A 23,096-nucleotide genomic window follows, 5' to 3' on the forward strand; every position below is an offset into this window, starting at 1 on the left:
TAAACCTAACCACCCAGGAAGCACCATTGTGGCTGGTAACTGTGCCCCCACTGAGAGAATCTTTGCTCTCATAGACCAACACATCACATTCAACCTATCACCCGAAATCTACCTTCCTATATCAAAGATACCAACCATTTCCTCCACCAACTTTCCACAGTTCCTGTTCCTTTGCCACACGGTGCCCTGCTCGTCACTACTGATGCCACCTCGATTTACACTAACATTCCTAATACCCATGGACTTACTGTTATTGAACACTACTTTTCCCTATGCCCGACAGATTCCAAACCAACAACCTCCTTCCTAGTCACCATGACCAACTATATCCTCACCCACAATTACTTCTCCTTTGAAGGCATTACCTACAAATGAATCCAGGTTACGGCCGTGGAACATGCATGGCACCATCCTCTGCCAACCGTTTCTGGGCAAACTAGAGGAATCCATCCTAAACACCCTAAATCCCAAACCCCTCACCTGGTTCAGATTAACTTATGACATCTTTGCGATCTGGATCGAGGGTGAGAACACCCTATCCACATTCCTCCATAAACTCAACAACTTCTCCCCCATTTGCTTCACCTGGTCCTACTCAACCCAAGTCACCTTCTTAGATGTTGACTTCCACCACAAAGATGCCTAAATCAGTACCTCCATCCATATCAAACCTACTAACCACCAGCAATACCTCCACTTTGACAGCTGCCACCCATTCCATACCAAGAAGTCTCTTCCATACAACCTAGCCATGTGAAGCCATCGCATCTGCCGTGACAAGCTGTCTGCCTCCAAATATGCCAAGGGCCTCACGCAGTCTTCACGACTGTAATTGTCCTCCTAACCTTGTACAAAAACAAATCTCCCGTGCCTTGTCTTTCCAGTCTCCCTCCACCTCCCAAAGTCCCACCGCCCGGCCACAGACGACCATTTCCCCCTTAACTCAGTACCACTCGGGAGTGCAGCAACTGAATTACATACTCTGCCAGGGTTTCAACACCTGTAATCATGCCCTGAAATGAGAAATGTCCTGCCCACTATCCTTCCGACCCCTCCCACAGTGGTATTCCACCGTCCACCCAATCTACACGATATACTCGTCCATCCCTACACAACCCCTGCTCCCAATCCCTTACCTCATGGCTCATACCCCTGTAATAGACCTAGATGCAAGACCGGTCCCATACATTCTCCCACCACCACCTACTCCAGTCCAGTCGCAAACATCACCTCTCCCATCAAAGGCAGGGATACCTTTGAAACCAGTCCTGTGACCTACAAGCTAAGCTGCAGTCACTGTGCTGCATTCTATGAGGTCATGACAACCAACAAGCTGTCTGTCCGCATGAATGGCCACTGACAAACTGTGGCCAAGAAACAAGTGGACCACCCTGTTGCTGTTGCTGTTGCTGTTGCTGAGTATGCTGCCTAACATGACATCCTTCATTTCAACAACTGCTTCACAGCCTGTGCCATATGGATCCTTCCCGCCAAAAACAGCTTTTCTGAACTGCACAAGTGGGAACTTTCCCTGGAATATTTCTTACATTCCTGTAATCCTCCTGGCCTCAACCTTCATTAGTCACTGTCATTACCCATCCAGCCCCTTCCCTGTTCCCATTCCAGCTCTACACATCCGTCATTTCACCATAACACCCAGTCTTTTTACTTCTCTTGTTTTCCGCTACTCTGCCCACCCCTCTCCCCACCTCTCCCTTGCCCTCCGTCTAACCTGCAGCACTACACTGTCTACCACCCCTACCATACTAGCCTTCCCCCTCCCCGCCCCAGCCTCCTCCTTCCCCCCACCCAGTCCCCACACCCATCATTCTGGTGCTGCTGCTCGCAGTGTGGTTTCAGTTTTCTGAGACTGCAGTCGTGTGTGAGAGTTATATTTGTGTGTGTGTGTGTGTGTGTGTGTGTGTGTGTGTGTGTGTGTGTGTGTGTGTGTGTGTGATCTATTTTTGACAAGGGCCTTACTGGCTGATAGGTTTATATATTTGTGATAGTCTTTGTGTTGAGCCTATCTTCGACTCAACATCTCCACTATATGGTGAGTGGCAACTTCCCTTTCCATAATATTGTTACCTTGTATCCTGGATTTTCCTTTTTATGAAAGTTTGTGATTATATTATTAGAACCAAATTATTTAATCATTATTAATTACCTTTTCTTCTAGGGTGTAGCAGTTTATAACAATCAGTAATGAAGTGTTTCAAATTTTTTGTGCGAACTAATAATCAGCAAAATGGAGTCTCTAGTGCCAGAGATTTTGGAGCAGCAGCAGCAACAGCTAGCTGCAGTTGAAACATGCCATCAACATAAAATGGAAGTTGTGCAACTATAAGATGTGTGCTACAAGCTATGTTGAATACACAGAGAGGCTTAACTACAGGTATTCCAATGTTCTCTTCATTTCATAAGATCTTGGATGAGAAGTTCCACCTGCAGGGCCTACAGCACTATCTCATAGCTTTCAATGTAACAAGTCCTTCTGTACAGCATGTTTTACTTTTGTTATGGTTGCCTACGGAATTACTGTAGCTGATTTGGAAGTTGTGTTCCCCGGAGGATCCGGCAAGTTGTCATTTTCATAAAATACTTTCTAAACAATGTAGTAATGAAACTCATGTTGGAAAAGCAAGGTTAGAATTTGACCAGTGTTGGAAGAGACCCAACCACTCATACTGAATGTGAATTACCAAAGTCTGAGTCATTGGTGCAAATTTCAGTGTGAAAATCCTGTGGCAACAATGCTACATGTAGCCCTAAAACGAGATGATGCGATTAAATTAGCCTGTGACAATGAGGCTAAACTGCAAGCACTAAAGCATCAGGAGCCTTCATTTTCAGATGTGTTAAGGATAGCTCATAGTCCTGAATTCATGCAGTCTGCGAAAGAGCATCTTGCAGGTGAACAGAAAGTTGTTGCATTGCACGTAATGGCGTACCGAACAGATAAAGAGGCATCACCAGCAGATACAGTTAGGCCGCCCTCATACCACTTGCCAGTGATGATTCCGCTGGCCAAGCACTGGTTTATATTGGCATTTTCAGACGTGCAGTGCCACCACACTTCTATGGTGCTCAGTGGCGGGCTATCGCAGAAGCACCACTGGGCCACTGCAGGCAGAACACTGCTTCCACTGGAAGCGTTCATATGACACCACTCAGTGCTGCTGCTGCCTGGCCATGCAGCGACTTTTGCTGCTTGTTAACAGTCAGCTTGTGACGGATTGGCATTGCTGTCCACTGTTTTTTGCTAATACAGCTGGACATATAGGTCATACCGTTAGCTAGAGATGGAAGTCAATAAAAAGCATTTCATCTGTGAAGCTAAAAAACATCCATTGATATGCAACACTGAGTGTGACAAACATTCAGATAAACTGCAGAAACTTACATTTTCAATCTGTCATTGGAGGCAAATGTTCTTCAGTGAAGATGATGACTGGCGAGTGTCACATTTCCTCCTATCTGAAAGCTCTTTGGAAGGAAACTGTCTCTCTATTAATGCAGTAAGAAAGCTGACATACCGAAACCTTAATCACCAATGATTACAAGGGGAAAGTAATCAAAGCCTTTATACAACTGCCTGCTTTGAGCACATTTAGTTTCATTGGTAATTAACTTCTTATGAAGCAACCAATTCTTGAATACAGATCAATTTGGCAATCATCTATTTGTTCAAAGGTCAATGAACATGAGTCTGTGGTGACAATCACACATGGCCAGCAACAATATGAAGAATTTTTTTTTTTTTTAATGAAATGACCCACATTCAGGTGCCTTGATGACATGTATATGTTTACCATTTGTAGCTGCCAGATAGTTGGATAAATTGACTGGCTTTTTAGTAAACCTTTAACAACTCTTCCTTCGAGAAGTGGTGGCACCCAGGATTTACTTTTCAGTTACCTTTTTTTTTTATTTTCTTATTCAATAAGAGAAGTAAAAGGTGAGCATTCCAGCTCATCAGGCACCAATACGGAAGTGAATCATGGTGGCACAGCAGCAGTGGAAGATCAAACCACAGCACAATGACAAAGGAATTGCTCCTTTTTCCAGTAGCACCACAATGTGCAGCACCATGTGAAGGCTCTGTGCACAGCAGAGAAGCACCTCTCAGTGGCTCGTGTAAAAGTGGCCATAAGTTAAGAAAGGATCATTGCATGACATCTTCAAGAGAAATGATGTCATTAACACTGAAATGCATGAAAAATTAGCTTTTGCTTAAAACCAAGTCCAAATGACCCAGACTATAGTCATCCAGTGTTTGACAATGAGCACTTAGCGACTTTCAAAAACTTTGAAAGTAGTTTCAAACCTTTTCTAAACTAACATGTTTAACATCAAATACTTAAGACACTAACAAGTCTGGAGCTGTTTTATACGTGGGAGTCTTTAAACTGGAGGAAGAGGGGGGGGGGGGGGGCTCTGGTAGTGTAACTAACAGCTCAGAGGGAAAGTTGCTATTCATCATATAGCGGAGATGCTGAGTTGCAAATAGGCACAACACAAAGACATTCACACTTAAAGCTTTCAGCCAATGGCCCTTGTCAACAACAGACACACATACGCACACAAACACACACTCAAGAAAATGCAGCTCACACACACGACTGCAGTCTCGGGCAACTGAAACCACACTGCGAGCAGCAGCACCAGTGCATGATGGGAGTGGCGACTGGGTGGGGATAAGGAGGAGACTGGGGCTGAACATGCGGCCAAACATGATGTCCTTCATTTCAATGACTGGTTTATAGCCTGTGCCATAAGGATCTTTCCCACCAACACCAGCTTTTCAGAATTGCACAGGTGGGAACATTCGCTGCAATATGTCCTACGTTCCCATAACTCTCCTGGCCTCAACCTTTGTTAGTCGCTGTCCTCACCCATCCAGCCCCTTCCTTGCTCCCATTCCAGCACTGCACAGCTGTCATTCCACCACCAACAGGCTGCCCTCCACCCTGCACTCCCTTCCGTCAACCCAGGGGACCCTAGAGTCACATCTCCAGACATTGGCCAGCATGCCAAATGCCCATTCTAGGTTCATTACAAATCTGATATCAGCAGGCATTGCCAGCAGCACCCAGTTACAGTAGCCAACCTTTTATATGGTGGCTCTAGACATCCCAGCTAAACAACTCTAGCAAATCAAGATTACCACCTACTACATTTGGCCCAGTCTGTATCAAGGCAACAGCAGCTTATGACATCGCAGTAGCCGAGGCTGTGATTCAGTAGGGTCTGCTACGGCTTGCGAGCTGTCAGAGCTGCAGCTGCACAATCTGGACCTAGTTCATCAGCAGAGTTCTCCAACACCTACAGTGGAGATTAAGATGGCTCCTCCCTCCCTAACACTGGCTCATAAAACGTAACAACCCCCATCAAAACAGTCCTGGCACAAAGGGAGCCAGTAATGGCTGTATGTGTCAATTTCAGGTGGGAAGGAATAAAGTACCTAACATTACAGATATGGATGTGTAGACTGAGAGCAAGACTGGCACAGATATTGCCATGACAGCCTCGGAGACGCAGTCTGATGGTAAGCATGAGTATCTGTGACCCTGTGACTATCTGAACTTACAGCAACTGCTGAAACAGCAGGAAGGATCATATAGTCCACTCAATGTGCAGCCATCTAGTATAAATCTGTCAGTCCCACAGAATTTCAGTAGAGAACCATGTTCACAGGCACATACTTCAAAACTGTAGTAACATGCAGATATTTAAATCTGACTGCAGCTATGGTCTGGGACTCTATTTGGTGTCACAATATGGCTGGTTCTATAACCAGTATTCTTCGACTAGGCACATCTGTGTAGCACAAACTGCTTACTGTGATTATCTCATTGGTAATAAATCCTTTGTTACAAACTGCCTTTTCTTCTGAGGAGAAGCATTTTGTAACAGAAGTGCATTTAAACGTCACTTATCCAAAACGAGAGATCAATTCTATAACTACTGTAGCGACTCACTGGCTGACATAGGTAGAACATGGTAATATAAACTTTATTGTATCTATTTATTTATTTAACGTAATCTGATTAGAGCTATGAGGCCCTCTCTGACTTCAGACAAGGGTTTCACACCTACACTACCTTTTTTACATTATAATTACCCAAGAATTGACAATTTTAATATGACAAATAGTATTAAAATGATTTTAATGCCTATAGTGACAATGTGAGTAAATGATACTGACTATGAACTAATGAAGTTAATACTGGTAGAACTTGTACTACTGCTGTCACTAATAGTGATGACAGTAGTATCAGTAATAATAATAATAATAATAATAATGACAATACTAACAATACTGATAATGGCAGATATAAAAAGATTTGTGCATTCTGGGGAAAGGAATTTTAATGGGACTTCACCAGCTAAGAATACTAGGAAATCAAGACATGGTTGGAAAGAAGGATGTACAAGGGTAATGAATGCATACAAAGACAATACTAATCATTATTCTTGCTTTGGAGATATGTCATTAACTGCTGTCTGAAGCTGGAGGTTATTCAGTTCCCTAATATAATGCTGGAGGTTATTCCAAAGTTGGGTGCTTACTACTGAGAAGGACTTCAAGAAAGTGGCTGAATGATGGAGTGGGACAGAAAGGATTTTGCTCTGATGGGAACGGGTTTTTCTCCATGTTGTTCAGACAAGAGTGTTAAAGTCGAGGAGAGATATCGGGGCAATGTACACTGGTAAGGAAATGGAGCAGACAGACAGTATGGAAATCTGTGCACCTGGCTGTATGCAGCCAGGATAGCTGTGCGTATGATGGTGAAATATGATCAAAGAGTCAAACATCACAGACATAACAAACACAGATATTCATAACCAGTTCCAGGCCCATGAGGTTTCCCTTGAAAGGCCTTGCAGGATAATGTCACTGTAACCAATAACTGGAAGTCTAAGTGTTTGCAGACATTTGATTTTCAGATCATGAGGGAAAAGCTTTTTTATATTTTTGCAGGGCATGGAAAGATGCTGAAGCCTTCTTGCACACTGCAGTTATGTGGTCAGTCCAATTCAGATTTCCATCTATTATTAATCCTAGACTCTTTGCTGAAGGAGAGAAGTTTATATTTGTGCCATTAATGGTTAAAGATGGTATAGGTTCCCAATATTTTGGGCTAATGAGCCTAGAATAACCAACCAATAACACTTGCATTTTGAATGGGTTCCACTTTAATTCTACACCCTGGGCTCATTTTGGTAGTGCACATATGGCTTTACAGTTCTGCAAGAAGACTCTGCACAATAAAAAGCTCTCTAATTTTTTGTCATGACAGATTCCAAACAATCACTTGTTTTGTGTGACCAATATCTGCAAAAATATGCTTACACCAATTCTAAAATATAATTTTCTTCACATCATACAAGAAGTGAACCAGCCAAAATAGTGGCCTCATCAAACAATACGATGAGTGAGCCACTCAAACTGAAAATGAAAAAATGTTTGAAAGCAGTCATTGCACAAAATAATATTCATATTATGTGCATTTTTATTGTTGCAGAATCTTCCATATTTATAACACAGGTGTCGCACTAATAATAGACACGTTATTCTTATTACACAGTCTGTAGAAATTTCCTCAATCTCAAAAATAAATAAATAAACACACTTGTATATGTCTCAACAATAATGAGTTCAATAAATGTTTGACAGCTAAACAAGCTGTAGTCAATTTTTTATGAGCCACTCTGCAAATCAATTCATAATGGTGAGAAATAGTCTGTTCACAACACTAGTCATTCATTAAGTCACAGTTTATGTTACATAGATCCCACAATAAGAAAGAAAGATACAGAATGAGTTGCCCTTACTACTGAGGTGGAGTAATGATCAACTGCTTCTTCAGTGCACAAAAATAATCATCCTTTAAGTCAAGTGAAAAATGTTATTTGCCTCAGCCACTTGCATTACTATGCTCAAATTTAAAAAGGTTGAAAAATAGCATGTTACACAATTATCAGAAATCCTCATCTCAGTAATCCAGCAGTTAGCATCGCTGGCTACAACAGCAGACGTTTAAGTTCTATCCCTCATAACCGTCTAAGATTTTCCAAACATAGAGAGGTCTGTGCTGGAGTTTACTCAGCCTTGCGAGGCTAAATGAGAAGCTTCTCAATAAGGCAAGTGGCATAAAATAAAATAGCCTGCACTGTGCCAATAACCTCATGATGTTTCTTTATCATAAACGGTGCTTCTTTCAAACAGACGATATTTTTATAATTCCTTTTTGCAGTTGCTGCCCATCTGCAACTACTGTTTTAACTACAACATAAATATCATTTCTCTTACAAATGATAACCGGTGGGAACAGTGGGAACTGATGGTGCAAGCTGTCAACAATTGAGATCGGAAGGGAAGACTTGTGCTGACAGAGCTAAGTGTAGTCAGTATGTACCACAAAACTCAGTATCGCACACAAGATGCGCTGTCAGTGTTGTGGTCTTCAGTCGAAACACAAGTCCCATGCAGTCCTCCATGCTAGTCTATCCTGTGTGTGTGTCTCTCTACAGTTCTGCAGTATAACAAAAGCACCTTATACCTATTTGAACCTCCTTACTGTATTCAAGCCTCGGTCTCTCTCTACAATTTTTACCCCCTGCACTTTCCTTCATTATCAAATTAAATTTCTAGATGCTTCAGAAAAAGTCCTATCAACCTATAACACCATTTGTTAATGGCTCATCTAAATTTGTTATAATTTTTTGCTTTAAAATTTTCACATATTGATACTATATTTTCTGTATATATAAAGTAAAGTGTGCTATACTGGAGGCTGAAGTTCTTTGCATTGTATCTGAGTGATGTATGTAAACTACTTTGTAAACTGTTTATTAGATTAAATAATTTTCTGATGACATTTTGTATATAAAAATATTTGTGTGCATAAACTGTTCATGATTATGTAAATTTGACAATTGTAAGAAATAGTCACACTTAGGAACACTGTAAGAAATAGGTGTTATGTAAAAGCCAATGTGCTTTTGTTTGAAACAAAAGTGGCTCTGGGGAGTGGAAAAGGTGGTAATGGCGAATTGACATCCTAAAACAGCAAGCATGGGAAGTCAGTCACACAGTATGTAGGCAGCAGTGATTGAGGCAACAGCCTTGTGGAGCAGGAGAAACTTTTCCTGCAAATTTGCAAAAAATTGCTTCGGACGAAGACTGCAAACTGCTTATGGCATAGCTGCAACTTGTTGGGCTACTGTTTATAAAAAGGAATGATGTCAAGAAGAGAAATTGAGCCCATACAGCAAGCTGCTACAACTGTTCGCCACAACCAAGCCTACAACCACTGGATAAGATTTTTTTTGGTATTTCCTTTTGTACAGCATGAACCATTAATTTGAACTGTGTTTTATTAGTAAATAATCATTCTTAAACTTTAAAGAAACTGGTTCACCCTGTTATTTCATCCTAATCATACACCTACACTATGTGATCAAAAGTATCCGAACACCCCCAAAAACGTACGTTATCCACATAAGGTGCATTTTGCTGCCACCTACTGCCAGGTACTACTCCATATCAGCGACATCAATGGTCATTAGACATTGTGAGAGAGCAGAATGGGGCACTCCGCAGAACTCGCGGACTTCGAACGTGGTCAGGTGATTGAACGTTACTTGTGTCATACGTCTGTACGCGAAATTTCCACACACATAAACATTCCTAGGTCCACTGTTTCCGATGTGATAGTAAATTGGAAGTGTGAAAGGACACGTACAGCACAAAAGCATACAGGCCGACCTCATCCGTTGACTGACAGAGACTGATAACACTTGAAGAGCGTCGTAACGTGTAAAACACAGACATCTATCCACGCCATCACACAGGAATTCCAAACTGCATCAGGATCCACTGCAAGTATTATGACAGTTAGGCTGGAGGTGAGAAAACTTGGATTTCATGTTGGAGCGACTGCTCATAAGCCACACATCACGCCAGTAAATGCCAAACGACGCCTCGCCTGGTATAAGTAGCGTAAACACTGGATGCTTGAACAGTGGAAAAATAATGTGTGGAGTTACAAATCACAGTACACAATGTGGCGATCCAGTGGCAGGATATGGGTATGGCGAACACCCGGTGAACATCATCTGCCAGCATGTGTAGCGCCAACAGTAAAATTTGGAGGCAGTAGTGTTATGCTGTGGTCATATTTTTCACAGAAGGGGCTTGCACTCCTTGTTGTTTTGCATGGCACTATCACAGCAAAGGCCTACATTGATGTTTTAAGCACATTCTTGCTTCCTGCTGTTGATGGGCAATTCAAGGACGATGACTGCATCTTTCAACATGGTCGAGCACCTGTTCATAACACACGGCCTGTGGCAGAGTGATTACATGACAATAACACCCCTGTAATGGACTGGCCTGCACAGAGTCCTGACCTGAATCCTACAGAACACCTTTGGGGTGTTTTGGAACACAACTTTGTGCCATTCCTCACCGACTGGCATCGATACCTCTCTTCAGTGCAGCACTCCATGAAAAATGGGGTGCCATTCCCCAAGAAACCTTCCAGCACCTGACTGAACATATGCCTGCGAGACTGGAAGCCATCAATCAAGGCTAAGAGTGGGCCAACACCATATTGAATTCCAGATACTTTTGATCACATAGTGCATATAGGGTTCCTTCCTGGAGTTTGATTAATCCGAGTATCCTGTTTTATAGACTTAAGGAGTGCCAAGTTAATATAAAGAGGCACCATTTAAATTGTTTTTGTGTAAATAATGAGAGTAATATCTTTTGAAAGTAAATTGCAGTAAGAAAGAGGTTTTCTTGAAGTGAAATGTTCAGTATAAAAAGTGTGTGCTTCAGTATCTAAGTAGTTTAGTATTTAAGTTTGTTTGTTGTGAAAAGTGTTTTTCTAAAGGCCCCTCTGACCAATTTTTTAGGTTCTCTGAAGTTATCTACTGGGCTTTTTCTCTTTTAAAAATGCAATGTATAAGGATGTAGTAGTCAAATAATTCCTGTGCCTGCACAAACATTGTTTATGTGGAGTAATATTTATTTGAAGAAGCAACTTGAACAGTAGCAAGAAAGTAGGCAAAATTCATCTTTCTGTTTTTCCAATACTTCACTTTTTCATTGCCTGGACAGGCTGGCAATCATTAGTACATATTTTAAACCACTAAATGAACTTGGAACTGAATTGTCCTTGGTTCAATATAATACAATTCATACTGCATTTCTTCCTAACCGCTGGGTAAGATCGTAGGAAAAGAGTTGAATAGTGTGATTTATTTATGCATAAGGTCAAATCCTGTAAAAAAGAGTAACCCTAATGATTAGCTTTTCTTATTAAAACTATCCTCCCATACTGTACTTCATTTGGAAGCTAAACTAAATTTAGTAAGAGCGTTATACATGGCAACATACAGACAGGGTTTTCTGTTATTTAAGTAAAAGCATACTAAATTACAATAGTAGTGGTAGGGTTATAAACCTACACTTTCATTTACTGTCATTGTTACACCAATTTATTTTCTCCTCCAATTGAAGTCAGCGCCTCTTCTTTAGTTATCAGATCTACCCTCTAATTCTCAGTATTCTTCTGCTGCACCACAATTCAAATGCCTCTAGTCTCTTCTCATCTAGACTATTTATCATCCACACCTAACCCCCTTGTAAAGCTACACAGCATGCAACTACTTTCAGAAAAGACTTCCTTACTTTAAATTATATGTTACCTAATTTCTTTTTTCTGTAAAACTTCGATTGCTATTGCAACTTTGCGTTTTGTTTATAGTTGATTATGAACTACATTCTGAACTACTGAAATTCGTTCTTGAAATTCAACTCAACTGTAGTAAATACAGATGTACTACCTAAAGCAACAAATGAAATTTTTGTCAGACTGGGACTCAAACCCAGATTTCCACTCATCTAAAGTAGTTGCCTTACCACTTAGGCTATCCAAACTAGTCCCTGGACAGACCCAAACTTCCAAATGTCACACACATATCTGTGTCTTCTATCAGATTACTAATTCATCTACCCACACTCACATCTTGTGATTCCTGTGCATGTTTTCAAATTGAAACAAATCATAGACTGTTGTCATTATTTTTGTCATATGCCTATCTTTCTATTGTATATATTTACATTTGATGACAAACTACAATTTCAAATACTGGAATTAGGAAATCCAGGTTCGAATCCCAGTCCAGCACAAATTTTTATGTCGCTTTAGGTAGTACATCTACACCTATTGTAGTTATGTTGAACTTCCGGAATAAATTCCTCCATTTTATATTGTCTGTATTTCTGCTGTCAGTAGTTATTTTGCTACAAAAAAACGTAACTTGTCTTGTACTTTTAGTATAAATTTTCCTAATCTAATTCCCTAAACATTGTCTTGTTTGACTACATTTTACTGTACTTGTTTTACTTTGCCAATGTTCTTTTCAAGATACAATCCATTGCATTCAACTGCTGTTCAAAGTCCTTTGCTGTTTCTGACAGAATTAAAATGTCATTGGTGAACTTCACAGTATTTATTTGTTTCCCGTGAATTGTGATTTTCTTCGCAAATTTCTCCTTTATTTCCTTCACATGCTGCTCAATGTACAAATTGAATTACATCACAGATTTGCTACATACAACCCTGTGTTATTCTTTCTTGTGGCACATGAGAATGATCATACACTAAATGAAACACCTTATGTAACATTCCTTGGTTTCCAGTTGGTTGACACAGATAAACTACTCAAGAAGATAAGTTCAGCATGTTTTGCTCTCAGAAGTATCTCTCAATGTGTTGACCTTGAGATAAGTGTGTTGTTTTACTTTACATATTTTCTCTGCCTGTGGTCTGGTGGAATTATCTTCCGAATCAGTGTAACTTAACTAAACAAAATTTTTACTCAGCAGAAGTGAGCAGTAAGAATATTGTGTAACAAAGATAACAGTGCATTTTGCAGAAACCGTTTTAGATGTCTTGGAATTCTTACATTCATTACCAAATATGTCGCTCATTAAAGGTTTTTGTTGCTAATAAAAAAAGTCTGTTTCAGCTGAAATGTGATCAGCACAATGCAAAAATAATTTCCATGGAGGCTTTGCCTCCTTGTCTACAGTTCAGAATGACAATATGAGTCTGGTACAAAAGTAGGCCTAGTCAACAATCTTCAGTATAACAATGCAAGGAATTGGGAACCCCAGGGAGTTCAAATAAAAATTTAAACATATCTCATTAGTCACTATTTCAACAAACAATAAGAGAATAAAGATTGAAAAGTTCTGTTAGCTATATGACAAGTAGTAGTGCCTGTTGTAGAGCTGCTTGACAATTAATATTGTACTGTAAAGAGGACACAGTATTTAAAAATGTAGCTACTATTTTTTTTTTTTTTTTTTCAAATACATCTGTTCATCCAATTATTTATTAAGCTACTAAGATGAGAAATATTACTATAACTGTAGAGACAGCTGCTCTTTCAAATGTAACTTGTAATGTATGTATATATGTATGTACAAATTTGGAACACGTGCGGCAATACTGACCTTACGACTTATCTTAGAAAACAGGTTAAGGAAAGCCATACCTATGTTTCTAGCATTTGTAGACTTAGATTAAGCTTTTGACGATGTTGACAGGAGCACACTCTTTCAAATTCTTAAGGTGGCAGGTGTCAAATACTGGGAGTGGAAGACTGTTTACAATTTGTGCAGAAACCAGATGGCAGTTATAAGAGTCCACGGGCATGAAAGGGGAACAGTGGTTGGGGATGTTATTCAATCTGTATACTGAGCAAGCAGTATAGGAAACAAAAGAAAAATTCAGAGCAGGAATTAAAATCCATGGAGAAGAAATAAAAGCTTCTGAGGTTTGCTGATGATGATGTAATTCTGTCGGAGACAGCAAAGGACATGGAAGAGCAGTTGAACAGAATGGACAGTGTCTTTAAAGGAGCATATAAGATGAACATTGACAAAAGGAAAATGAGGATAATGGAATGTAGTTGACTTAATCGGGTGCTGCTGAGGGAATTAGATCAGGAAATGAGACACTTATAGTAACTGATGAGTTTTGCTATTTGGGGAGAAAAATAACTAATGATGGTCAAAGTAGACAATATAACACGTAGACAGGTAATAGCAAGGAAAGCATTTCTGAAGAAGAGAAATTTGTTGAGTTCGAGTATAGATTTAAGTGTCAGGAAGTCTTTCCTGAGCGTATTTGTATGGATGTGAAACATGGGCAATAAATAGTTTAGACAAGAAAAGGATAGAAGCTTTCGAAATGTGGTGCTACAGATGAATGCTGAAGATTAGATGGATAGGTCACGTAACTAATGAGGAGGTACTGAATAGAGTTGGGGAGAAGAGGAATTTGTGGCACAACTTGATTAGAAGAAGGGATCACTTAGTAGGACATGTTCTGAGGGATCAATGGATCACCAATTTAGTACTGGAGGGCAGCGTGGAAGGTAAAAATCTTAGAGGGAGACCAAGAGATAAATACAATAAGCAGATTCAGACGGATGTAGGTTGCAGCAGTTACTTGGAGATGAAGAAGCTTGCACAGGATAGAGTAGCATGGAGAGCTGCATCAAACCAGTCTGGACTGAAGACAACAATAACAACATTTGTTATTAATAACCCATCACAATTCAAAATTAACAATGAAGTGCATAGCTGCAACACTAGAAGAAAGAATGATCTTCACTATTCTGGGTCAAATCTGACGTTGGCACAGAAAGGGGTGAAATATGCTGCAACAAAAATCTTTGGTCAATTGCCAAATAGAATTAAAAGTTTGACAGATAGCCAACCAACATTTAAAAACAAATTAAAAGAATCTCTGAACAGCAACTCCTGCTCAACAGATGATTTTGTAGATATGAAGTGGTAACATATATATTTCGCATAATAAAAACTTAAGTTAAACTGATATATTCTACATCATTGCAGATGTTGTATTAATGAACTATGGAACAAGTATTACTGCAATCTTAATACTTTCACTATTCAGACAGACAACCACTTCCGGGTTTTTCCAGTCCTCAGTGCTTCCTGAAAGCTGTTCAGGTAGCCCACTGAAGTCTCTTGGACCTTCTCAATCACATTAGAATCATATTCTCTCAGGTTCCTTGTAAGCCACGCACCCCCATATCAAAATTCTCTTCAGAGATTTGTTCAAGAAATTTACTGTTCTGTGGTTCAAATGCACCTTGACTTTTGAGGTGCACGCTACACACATTTTCAATGTAAGCATAATGCATAATGGTCTGTTCTCCAAAGGCTTGGAGACCACTAAGCCAACCTCCACAAGCAACATCATATGTAGGTACAGCCCTTCATCATTCCCAACTGGCCAGGAAATAAGTTACCATATTTATGGGACACACCATTTATTTAAAAAAATATTGAAAGAAGGATCCTTTATTGTATGATTATATGATAGCAGAACAAACACTGGTAGCAGTTACTTCTGTAAAATATCTGGGAGTATGCGTACGGAACGATTTGAAGTGGAATGATCATATAAAATTAATTGTTGGTAAGGCGGGTACCAGGTTGAGATTCATTGGGAGAGTGCTTAGAAAATGTAGTCCATCAACAAAGGAGGTGGCTTACAAAACACTCGTTCGACCTACACTTGAGTATTGCTCATCAGTGTGGGATCCGTACCAGGTCGGGTTGACGGAGGAGATAGAGAAGATCCAAAGAAGAGCGGCGCGTTTCGTCACAGGGTTATTTGGTAACCGTGATAGCGTTACGGAGATGTTTAATAAACTCAAGTGGCAGACTCTGCAAGAGAGGCGCTCTGCATCGCGGTGTAGCTTGCTCGCCAGGTTTCGAGAGGGTGCGTTTCTGGATGAGGTATCGAATATATTGCTTCCCCCTACTTATACTTCCCGAGGAGATCACGAATGTAAAATTAGAGAGATTAGAGCGCGCACGGAGGCTTTCAGACAGTCGTTCTTCCCGCGAACCATACGTGACTGGAACAGGAAAGGGAGGTAATGACAGTGGCACGTAAAGTGCCCTCCGCCACACACCGTTGGGTGGCTTGCGGAGTATCAATGTAGATGTAGATGTAGTACTGTGTACACTGTGATGAAATCTCCTGACAGATAACTGTGTAAGAGAAAACAATCAGTCCAGGTCGGAAATGGTGTTTATGTTTATGGTACAAATTGATTGTTTTTGTTACATTATGATACAAGATTTGCAGGAAGTGGAGAACGGGGAATGAAAGGGAAGGGATGGGTAGGAATTCAATGACTTACAGCTGCATAGGGCATTGTAGTAATGCAATGGCAAAAGCTGACAACTTGTGCTAGACTGGGAGTCGAATCCGGATTTACCGCTTCACGGCTGAATTAACCATATCGGCCTTCCAGACATGGTCCCGGATCGACTGATATTTCCAACTTATCACATGCTGCAATGCAGCGTCCCTCGTCCATTAACCCCCTTCTCGTAAATTATCGATTCCTGTAGGAGTTTGGATAATATTAGCGCATCCCCACCCAAACAATCAGACTTACAGAAATGTATATACACTCCTGGAAATTGAAATAAGAACACCGTGAATTCATTGTCCCAGGAAGGGGACACTTTATTGACACATTCCTGGGGTCAGATACATCACATGATCACACTGACAGAACCACAGGCACATAGACACAGGCAACAGAGCATGCACAATGTCGGCACTAGTACAGTGTATATCCACCTTTCGCAGCAATGCAGGCTGCTATTCTCCCATGGAGACGATCGTAGAGATGCTGGATGTAGTCCTGCCATTTCCACCTGGCGCCTCAGTTGGACCAGCGCTCGTGCTGGACGTGCAGACCGCGTGAGACGACGCTTCATCCAGTCCCAAACATGCTCAATGGGGGACAGATCCGGAGATCTTGCTGGCCAGGGTAGTTGACTTACACCTTCTAGAGCACGTTGGGTGGCACGGGATACATGCGAACGTGCATTGTCCTGTTGGAACAGCAAGTTCCCTTGCCGGTCTAGGAATGGTAGAACGATGGGTTCGATGACGGTTTGGATGTACCGTGCACTATTCAGTGTCCCCTCGACGATCACCAGTGGTGTACGGCCAGTATAGGAGATCGCTCCCCACACCATGATGCCGGGTGTTGGCCCTGTGTGCCTCGGTCGTATGCAGTCCTGATTGTGGCGCTCACCTGCACGGCGCCAAACACGCATACGACCATCATTGGCATCAAGGCAGAAGCGACTCTCATCGCTGAAGACGACACGTCTCCATTCGTCCCTCCATTCACGCCTGTCGCGACACCACTGGAGGCGGGCTGCACGATGTTGGGGCGTGAGCGGAAGACGGCCTAACGGTGTGCGGGACCGTAGCCCAGCTTCATGGAGACGGTTGCGAATGGTCCTCGCCGATACCCCAGGAGCACAGGAGCAACAGTGTCCCTAATTTGCTGGGAAGTGGCGGTGCGGTCCCCTACGGCACTGCGTAGGATCCTACGGTCTTGGCGTGCATCCGTGCGTCGCTGCGGTCCGGTCCCAGGTCGACGGGCACGTGCACCTTCCGCCGACCACTGGCGACAACATCGATGTACTGTGGAGACCTCACGCCCCACGTGTTGAGCAATTCGGCGGTACGTCCACCCGGCCTCCCGCATGCCCACTATACGCCCTCGCTCAAAGTCCGTCAACTGCACATACGGTTCACGTCCACGCTGTCGCGGCATACTACCAGTGTTAAAGACTGCGATGGAGCTCTGTATGCCACGGCAAACTGGCTGACACTGACGGCGGCGGTGCACAAATGCTGCGCAGCTAGCGCCATTCGACGGCCCACACCGCGGTTCCTGGTGTGTCCGCTGTGCCGTGCGTGTGATCATTGCTTGTACAGCCCTTTCGCAGTGTCCGGAGCAAGTATGGTGGGTCTGACACACCGGTGTCAATGTGTTCTTTTTTCCATTTCCAGGAGTGTATTTGGGTGGTGTCTGTTCTGTCAGACATATGAGTGGGGGTTAATGCCTGAGGGATGCTGCATTTTAGTGTGCAATAAGTTGGAAATAGTCACAGTGGTTAAGGTAGTCCAGGTTTGAGTCCTGGTCCAGCACAACTTTCGCCACTGCATTACCGCAATGCCCTGTACGGAAGGACGCTAATCCATTCTCTATTTCATATAAATGTATATTTGATTGAACAGATTCTCTGAAATATATACATGATACAAGATCATTGATATTCGAGATATGACCATATATTATTAGACAACTAAGTGCTGTACAGCAGCTAATGCCCAGATGCTTGATATTCCATGGGCAACAATCCTAACAACCTGACTATATGACTATGCCTCATAGTTCAGTCCAGTACACAAGCCCAACAAGTCCTCTCTCTGACATTTTCAAACCACTACAGAAAAAACTTTTATGCCGTTGTCTCGATAGTTTTCTTCAAAATTTTTCAGTCCATCAGGGTACAGAGGGTGGTTTTTGTGTGTGGGGGGGGGGGGGGGGGGGGGGGGTGGCGGGGGGGGGGGGGATAAAGACAGACTGAATGACTCAGTAAGTGAAGTCAGTACCTATACAAGATACAAGTTCAAATTCAAATGCAGTGCATATTTTTTAAGTCATAAAATTTCAGCATAAAATACACTGATGAGACAAAACATTCTGACCATAACCCACAGTGAGAGCAAATGCCAGCTGGTGACATTGCAGGCCTGTGACACAGTAAGGAAAGGGTGTAGGAAAGCAGAGATAAATGGGGGAATCACTCTAGTAACAATACAGGCCATAAATGGGGCAATCCACTGACATACACAACTTTGAGAAAGGGTAGATCAGTACTGCCTGCCATCAGGGAATGACCACCTAAGAAGTAGCCAAGCTGATCAGCTGTTCACATGCTACTCTCATGAGCATCCATGGATGCTGAAGGACCGTGAAACCGCAAGTAGGTGACAAGCATGACTACAGTTTCAGAAAAATTGGATAATTTAATCAAGATGAAGAGTTTCACGAATTGAGCAAGTCAATAACGAATTGGTCCACATCTGGCCCTTACGCTAGTAGTTATTCTGCTTCGCATCGATAGAGTTGTTGGATGACTTATTAAGGTATATCATGCCAAATTCTGTGCTGCATGTCTATGTCTCATCACAGAATATGGTAGTCGGAGGCTTGCCTTCTCTGTAGGTGAGGTAATTCGTGAGAGATCTGACAATGTTGTACAATACTCGTGCAGGCATAAGCGTTCCAGAGCACACTATTCAGCACACATTTCTGAAAAATTGAATCCTCAGGAAAAGGATCCTCTGTGTTGCAGACTGGCCCAATGAAATTGTCTATTATGAATGCAGTGGGCAGAGGATCATTGAGATTTTACTACAACCCAGCACAAACTTGTTGCCTGGTTGGATGAATGAAAGTTCTTGTTACATCGAGCCAATGGCTGCATCCAGATGTGCACTCATCCAGGCAAACAGCCGATCAAACTAAGCTCTGTGCTACAGACATAAGTCAGAAGGGGCAGAATTATGCCACTGGAAGCACCTGACAGGGCTACCACAGGATCTGTGATAGCTATCAAAGGTATGCTAATGAACTCATGTTAATGTCTTTGGCACCAAATTTGCCTTATCTGAACCCAATGGAAGACATGCGCAACATTATGTGCCACCTCCACCCCATCAACCACCAACCTATAATTTATAGAAACTCTGTAACTTGAGCGTTGACAGCTTATGCCACATATTTCTGGACACCTACGAAGGGCATGTCGAACACATGCCGTGCAGAATCATTACTGTGATGTGTTCCACAAGTGGGCCATATACTATTAAGCAGGTGGTTATAATGTTTTGGCTCATCAGTCCATCTTCTACTGTGGAATGGGGAGTCAACGGAAGCGTCTGATTCCACCCGTCGGCTTTGACCGTTGTTGTGGTGTGTGATGTCACGTCATGTTTAGTTTGTGAGAGTGGCATGTTTGTAGGTGTCGTTTTGATGTGATCAGTGGTGCTCTCTGGTGGTGTGTTTGTGTGTCGTGCGTTGGGTGATGTTTTTGGTTTAGTTTGCATGTGTGGCATGTTTATAGGTGGCGTATTGTTGTGGTCAGTGGTTCTCTCTGGTGGTGTGTTTATGGGTAGCGTGTTATGTGGTGTATGGGGTTCATTTGCATGGTAACATTGCATGTGTGTGGTGTTTTTTTTAGTGAGTTTACTATTTTGGTTTTGTTATGTCGATGTTATTGTAGGTTTTTTTCCATTCGTCGTGTGTGTATTTTGGTAAATTGCTTTGTTTATGTCTTTGGTAGGTATGGATATGACTGACAAGGTCAACGGGTTTCGGTTGTCGGCGATGATGGGGGACAGTGCGTTGTCTCTAATAAAATTTCTTCACCTATTCAGCCTGTTGGCTGAAGTCGTGAAATGTTCAGTGAGTCATGAAGAAATGAGGCTTACTGAAGTTCCGGTGATGTTGACCTATATAGGTCTAGGAAAGTGTTCGATTCTAATTTTGTTCAATTCCAATATTGTTGTGGTCAGTGGTTCTCTCTGGTGGTGTGTTTATGGGTAGCGTGTTATGTGGCGTATGGGGTTCATTTGCGTGGTAGCATTGCATGTGTGTGGTATTGGTGGTGACTGTGCTTTCAGCGGAGTATTTTTCAGTGAGTTAACTACTTTGGTTTTGTTATGTCGAGGTTATTGTAGTTTTTTTTCCATTTGTCATGTAAATTGCTTTGTTTATGTCTTTGGTAGGTATGGATATGACTGACAAGGTCAACAGACTTCAGTTGTCGGCGATGATGGGGGACAGTGCGTTGTCTCTAATAAAATTTCTTCAGCTATTCAGCCTGTTGGCTGTAGTCGTGAAATGTTCAGTGTGTCGTGAAGAAATGAGGCTTACTAAAGTTCCTGTGTCTCAGACCGGGGACGGCTATATGTGGAAATGTCACAAGGATAACAGGTCAAGGCAAGTGTTCGATTCCAATTTTGATTTTCTAGGTTCTTTTTTTTGTGGTAAGATTAAGTGTGGTGGCGGTGAAAATTTTTGAGATTTATATTGTGGTATCAGTAGTTGATGTTGACCTATATAGGTCAAGGGAAGTGTTCGATTCCAATATTGTTGCGGTCAGTGGTTCTCTCTGGTCGTGTGTTTATGGGTAGCGTGTTATGTGACGTATGGAGTTCATTTGCATGTTAGCATTGCACGTGTGTGGTAATGGTGGTGACTGTGCTTTCAGCGGAATATTTTTCAGTGAGTTAACTATTTTGGTTTTGTTAGGTCAACGTTATTATAGTTTTTTCTGCTTGTCGTGTGTGTATTTTGGTAAATTTCTTTGTTTATGTCTTTGGTAGGTACGGATATGACTGACAAGGTCAACAGTTTTCGGTTGTCGGTGAAGATGGGGGACCATACGTTGTCTCTAATAAAATTTCTTCAGCTATTCAGCCTGTTGGCTGAAGTCGTGAAACATTCAGTGTGTCGTGAAGAAATGAGGTTTACTAAAGTACCGGCCTTTCAGACCGGAGACGGCTATATGTGGAGATGTTGTAAGGATAACAGTTCAAGGGAAGTGTTCGATGCCAATATTGATTTCCTACGCTTTTTTTGGTGGTAGGATTAAGTGTGGTGTTTTGAGATTTATAATGTGGTATCGGTAGTTGCTGTTGACCTATATAGGTCAAGGGAAATGTTTGATTCCAATTTTTTTCTAGGTGTTTTGTGGTAGGATTAACTGTGGTGATGGTGAATTGAGATTTATAGTGTGGTATCGGTAGTTGGTGTTGACCTATCTAGGTCAAGGGAAGTGATTGATTCCAGTGGATTTTGTGTGTAGTGGAATTTGGGATGGTTGTGGAGTCTTGTTATTTTAGTGTTTTTTTGTCGTTTGATTTAGTGGCGTGTGTTTATATTTAGTTTGTCCTCACCCAAAAACCCCCAATTTCCCCCGCTTGTCCCGTTAGTTTCATGATATTTTCGGAGGAATATCTGTTTGATGGTTTTTCGATCTATTTTAGTGTTTGTTGTCATGGTTACGTGATGACGTCATAGGAGCGGTACGGGAGTTGTGAATGGTTGTTTCCGCCATACTGATGACGGCGCTGGTCAAAGCAGAGGGGGTGGAATCAGACGCTTCCGTTATCCCGGGATGGGAGATTCAGTCAAGCAGAACATTGATTGTGCAAACTATTCACTCCAGTTAAATAGCAATTATGACGGGATGGGATACTTAATTGCGTAAAACACAACATGGAGAAGCTAATTTTATAATATTCATTATGGGCAGAAACTTGAGTGGGCGGCGGCTTTGTCGGTTGCTTTGAATTACAAAGAAGTATTAAAGTCATCGGTAAAACCTCTCACATAAGAAAATTACTTTTTAAAAAAATCGCATGGTGTTTGCAATGTAGCACTACTAGGTCAGGAAGTTAAAGCACTCGACAATGTTTTATATTTCTATATTGCGAAATTTTTCATCCCGCTATAAATGAAAAACCGTGGTTTACTGTAGCAGCCGCAAATAACAGGAACCAATAAAAGAATTGCACATATATACAGAAAAAGCAGTTGCTTAAATTATTATCAAAGATTTGACGGGGCAATCATGCATACCACATACATCCGCAAAGTTGAACAGAAAAATGCATTGTGTGGTCGAACCTTATGACAGATGATAACATACTGTACCTGGCAACAACAGCGGAAATGTAAGCCATTACTTTTCTGACTGGTATAATATCATCTATTGCCGTGAAACTTTATCTGGATTTTACAACTGCCAGCGCACACTGTGTCAAGCAGCTTTAGTACCTTAGACTTTTAATCGTGTAGTTCCTTTTGTTTCAAGAACTAACAGTTCAGTTCTACGGAATCGATTCTTGGGACCACAGCTGTCATTCAGGACACGTTTTCCGACTAAATATGTTCTTTTGTATGTAAACAAACATGTTTACCACCGTTGCTGCAACAGATATTGCACTTCACGAACAATGACAGGTAGAGAGCGTATATCTATATATATTGTTATTTGTGTCTAGGGACGTCAAATCCCGGTAACGATCTATCAGCCAGTCGGTTGTGTTCGCCTCACTTCGGGTTTGCAGCTCGTA

The 23,096-nt window shown here is 41.7% G+C and overlaps 1 protein-coding gene across 6 annotated transcripts in view; it reads right to left on the minus strand.

The window, feature by feature from the left end:
* LOC124551330 (ankyrin repeat and SOCS box protein 3-like) overlaps positions 1 to 23,096 on the minus strand; it is a 214,884-nt gene extending 191,788 nt beyond the window's left edge. For 5 of the 6 annotated variants that reach the window (XR_006967816.1, XM_047126350.1, XM_047126347.1 and 2 more), the window contains exon 1: positions 22,675 to 23,096. The gene's annotated coding sequence lies outside the window, so the exon portion shown is untranslated. The remainder of the gene's footprint in view (positions 1 to 22,674) is intronic. The other variant, XM_047126348.1, reaches the window with a different exon arrangement.

Source organism: Schistocerca americana, chromosome 9, assembly GCF_021461395.2.
Source record: "Schistocerca americana isolate TAMUIC-IGC-003095 chromosome 9, iqSchAmer2.1, whole genome shotgun sequence".
In the NCBI taxonomy this organism is placed as follows: domain Eukaryota; kingdom Metazoa; phylum Arthropoda; class Insecta; order Orthoptera; family Acrididae; genus Schistocerca; species Schistocerca americana.